Here is a 5,280-nt window from a genome sequence, read left to right as displayed (position 1 = left end):
GCACTTCTCACCCCCCACATGGAGGAGCAGACCAGGCAAGGCTTCCTCTGCTTCATCTACCCAAGCCTTTACAGAAGCTGGCCAGCAGATGTGCTTTTCCACCTCGAGGGCATTCCCGTTGGCACTTGTCCCAAAGACAAAGTGCAATTGCTCTGTACCAAGACCAATAGGTGTTTTCACCCAACCCACGTTTGCTCCTGCACTTTGTTTATTTATCTGATCTGCAATTTGCTTACTTTTGGGTGCATTACTCATTCAGCTATCACCTGGATTGTTTTATTGTATATCCTCAATGTTGATTTTTAGGGCCACACAAGAGTTTATGATACTATACCACAGCATTAAGAATCTAGACAATATCAGCTAGAGATACAAAAGTGGAACAAACCTCAAGTTTTGTTGAAGTTTATGACATTATAAATCCATGAAATTCAAGCGAAAGTCATTTTGGTCAGGCATCTGTATAATGAGCTGCTTCCAAGGAACCTGACTGCACAATGTGTGTTTTCTGAATCCCACACAGTCACCTGTGCTGCATAAAAAAATCCCTCTGTCACAATTATTTCAGCACCTCTAATCCAATTGCTAATGTAATGTAGCACATATTGACAGATTAACACAACACCTGAATGCAGGCCAGTCCTCTGATGCTCACTGAGGAGCACAGGAAGGGCTCCCCGCTGTTTGCCCTGGAGAAATCCCTCTTATGGGAGGGGTGCCACAGCCTGCCAGAACCTCGCCTCTGCCATCCAAAGCTTGGCTCTCAGCTGAATTTTGGGTGTTAGGAGGACTGCAGTGGGGCAACAGGTTGGAGAATATCATCACAACCAGTCCTAAAGGACAGAGAAAAAAAGAGTTGGATTTTTCACCTTAAAAAAAAATACATTCAGGGGAAACAGCTTAATGAGCTATTAGAGAGAAAGACCAGCAGTGCTTGGGGATACATGTTTGAAATAGAGAAAGAAAACAAGTCTTTGCGTTTCTTTGAGTCTGGATGTCTTTTTCTTGAACCCGAAGAGAAAGGACTTGAGCTTTGTCTTCTCTTTGGACAGCTGGGAGTCCATTTGCAGCAATATCTCAGTGCTCCCCAAGTCTTTACAAAATGATGCTGTGTGTGGTTGGGAGAGAAAGTTGTCAATACATTTTACGAGTGAGGGAAATGAAGTACAGATTTGAAAATTATGCAGAAAGTAAAAATCCAACCTTGAAGTCTGTCCTGCTTCCCATAGATCAAGCCATGTCATGGTCACTGAAAGGCACAGTGTGTCAAATACTAGCCTGTCACTTCTGGAGAGCTCCATTTAAATTAGGTGAATCTTCACTTAAAGCACAAAAAACGATGCATGATTTTGAATCCAGAAATAGTTATTCCAAGCTGCATCAAGCCTAGAAAGATTTAATTTATTTATTTATTTATTTTCCTTCCTAAATTTGAATTGAGATAGAACAAATTAAAATGAATGCAGTTTCATTTCTGCCCCAGGGAATACTGCTACTCACTACAAAATTAATAACAGAGAGCTTTCACTGCAGCAGTGATCTCTTGGAGGAGGAATTGCAGTGGGAAGTTAGAGCTAAACTGCAATGTCAGAGCTACAGATGAGAGAAATTTGCTTAGCTGCTATCTTTCTTCTACATAACTCTCACTTTGCTATTGAGAATTTACAGTTTTAAATATTAAATTAAGTTGTGAAGTTATTATCTGGTAATATTATCCCCTACAGAAAATGTAAAATATTACTGGATTTACAGAGTTACAGTAATACTGTAGAGCTCTTGAACAGCAGTATGAATTCTGAAAATCTGATAACACCTATTTTTTTTTCTCTCATATCAACAACTTTTTTTTTCAAGTTGAATTATTGAAAAAATAATTCACGTCACCTGCATGGCTGCTGGCACCAGGAATTTGACAAGCCAAAATCTGACTCAGGGACTTACAAAAGCCCTAAAAGCCAAGGCAGGTCCCCATCCCATCCCATCCCATCCCATCATCTGCTGGGGCAATCTTAACCCCACTTTTGGCTCTCCTCAGGACAGCAAAGCATCATAGGCAAGATCCCCATGCGTCAAGCACACTCTTTAAGATAACTGTGTGTCTTACTACTAGAGCTGCTGCAGGTTTGTGCTGTTTGTGGCATTGCTAGTTTCTCTGTAAAATAAGAAATGAAATGCACAGTCTGCAATGAACCTCTTTTTTCCTTTTTTTTTTTTTTTTTCCTTTTTTAAGAAAAAAAGAAAAGGAAATCTTCATTTTTTTTATTATTTTTTTATTTTTTTTTAATTTTTAGTAATCCAAGCTCCTCACATTTTATATTTTAGGCTTGGGAGGAAGAAGGGTGATAGACTGCTGGGGGAAAACACCATCATCAGGCTCCAAAGCTGTGACAGCTGGCAAAAGCAGTGACCCAGCCTTTGCAGAAGCTGTATTAATGAAGTGAAATATTTAACATAGTATTGTTATCATCAGTGCATATTTGATGGAAACATAAAATGCTCATACAGGAGAGTAATTGTGGTTCAAATGCCTGTCCCACCCACTAAGGAACTATGTATACAATAACTCTCTGTTTCAATCCTGACACAGTCACTTTTTATCTGTTCTAGAAGCTCCCACATGAAGAAATAGCTGGTGTATATTTTGTAATTCTCCCTCAAAAAAAAAAAAAAAAAAAAGTGGCAGCAGGAACCTGATTTTGTGATGGGGAAGCAGAGGCAATAACAGATCACCAGTTCTCTTCTTACATCAGCACTCTGAACCACAATCAAAGTCTGGAGCAACCAGAGGCCATGATACATAGCTTGGAAAACCATGTTCAGGCTCTTTCTGGTAAGCAGCCTGAGCAAATGTTTCTCATTCAGCTTTGCGTTTCAGCTGAAGCATCTGAGCCAAATTCTGCTTTGGGATCTCATGGAACCAGTGAGATTCCTCCCAGCCCAGTGGCGTTAGCTCAGCGTGAGGCCACAGCAACTGCAGCCACAGCCGCACTCGCCATCCCCTTGAGATACTGGCAGTACATGGCTCTAACTCTCTAACTGCTGCTCCTCCTGCTTCCCCGGGGCCCCCCACACTGAAGCAATCACTCACTCCTTTTCATTACCCATTCAGACTGCGTTGGCTTAAATACAAGACAGATTCAGCGATTAATATGGGCTCTGTCAGAGACAGTGGGGGAAACCTACTTGCTGAAAACATAATTCTTCAGGAATAGGAAGCGCTAACTGTGAAGGAGCCAGATCCAATAAAGTTTAAAACTTAGGCATAATTTAAGCAGAAACGGCTTTTTTTAAGCAGAAACAGGATTTCCTCCCAGGGATCAGGTGTGCAGGAGTGCCAACATCACAGTTTGGGAATGCCCAGGTCTGCGAAAAGCTCACTCACACATTGCACTGCCTGTGAGCTTCTGCTCTGCCATTACTGAAGTAACTTCACTGATCTGACAGAGTTGAACCTCGCAGATCTCACTCAAAATTTCTTAGAAATGTAAGGGTCCATCTGAAGACTCAAACTCTTGCTGTGCCGTTTGCTCACTGAAGTGTTAGCAAGGATAGGCTCCCTCCCACCCTCCTGAGAGGACTATGCCAGTACAAAAGCCAGGATGGCCTTCCCTGGCACAGGGTATCAAATTATGGCAAACAATTTATTTGGGGAAAATTCCCACTGAAACAGTCAGATGATGTTAAATGTAGTTTGGATATTTAGATTAAGCTGAAACCACAGAAAAGGAGGTGGTTATGTAGTTTCTGATGGATTTACAGAGAAACAGTTCCATATCACCTGCTTGATTTCAGTACCCACTTCCTCTGATGCTGGCCTGGAGACCCCATATCACCTAATGCAGGCCTGTAACTCCAGCTGAATCCTCCTCCCTTAGCCTATTTCTTTGGCTAAAGAAGACAAAAATGTACCCTATTTACCCTTTCCACTGTCCTCTTGGACAGAAATTAAATTGAACTCAGTGAACTTGGAATTTTTCACTGTAAGTGAAGTATCCTCTATTTCACAACCCATCGGTGTTTACAGCTGTTACTCAGCCACCAGCATGGGGCAGGCCCTGCAGACCCTGGGAGCTGTGTGAAATCCCTCAGGCCATCCATCCAAACCTTCGCTCCTCCTCGCCACCCTCTGGGCAGCTCCTGTGCCTTGGAAACAGGACAAATTGAGCAATGTAAGTGTTGAGCTGGTCTTCCCTCATGGGAAAGAAGAAAGCCTGTGACTCACTTCATCCATCCTATTGGGACTGAAATGGGAAAGTCTGAGTCAAAGCGTCATTTGTGTTTTGTCTGAAGCTGTAAAAATCCGACTGGAGTTGTGCCGCATTGTTTCTTCCCTCGGCTGATCTGGAGGTTCCCTCTTGCAGCTCTCCCTGGTGTTGCTGAGGTTGTACTGCTGCTCATCCCTCCTGCTCTGTGACATAAGCCACAGCAGCCAGATGGATGTCACCTTAAATTGACATCACCCCCTTCTAGACCTCAAATGCAAAACCATGTGGAAATACAAACCAATGTTAATCTTCTCTTCAATTGTCAATATTTGAATGCTGTTGGCTCCCATGCTGGACTGTAATAAAAGAAACCGGCTAATCATATATAATTGTCAGGAGCTCTGTGCCATTAATTAACAGGAAGTTTTATGCAGCTGTCAGATGCACAAGCTGAGCATTCCCTGCAGGGAAGAAAGATTTATCTTGTGACAGTTTGATTATAGATTTTGGATTTAAAAACTAATAATAAAAAAAAAAAAATCACTGAAAATTCATGAAAAAGCAGTTTCTTCTGCTTTGGAAAGGAAATTCTGTGCCCAAGTCTTCCTCCCTCTGCCAGCATCCTCCTGAGACATTCCCAAGCATAATGCAGAAAACAACTGCCCACCAGGACAGCAAAGCAGGCAGTGCTTTGCCATGGGCACCTCTTGTCTGCCATTAATGGGAACATGGGAAACACATGGGAAAGCAAAATATACTCCAAGAATTAATGAATCTTAATGACATTTTTTAGGGAATGAAGTATTCCTGGAATTAAATATTTATACCTTGCATCTCAAAATTATTTCATAACAATAATAATTAAACACAACAAGAAAGACCAAAATCTAAAATAATAATTTTTAAAAATGAGTGGAAGCTAGTCCAGAGACACTGAACAGACGACTTATTTTGCAATCAGGTTCGTGTTTTGTGCCATAGCCTGCAGATAATTTTTCTGGCTACCACCATGTTTATCATCCAGAGACAGGATGGACAGGATTATAAGACTGAACTTGGGCATCTTCTGAGCTTG

Source organism: Anas platyrhynchos, chromosome 21 (genome assembly GCF_047663525.1).
Source record: "Anas platyrhynchos isolate ZD024472 breed Pekin duck chromosome 21, IASCAAS_PekinDuck_T2T, whole genome shotgun sequence".
NCBI lineage: Eukaryota > Metazoa > Chordata > Aves > Anseriformes > Anatidae > Anas > Anas platyrhynchos.
The sequence above is the reverse complement of the archived record's forward strand: the minus strand, read 5'-3'. Positions refer to the sequence as shown.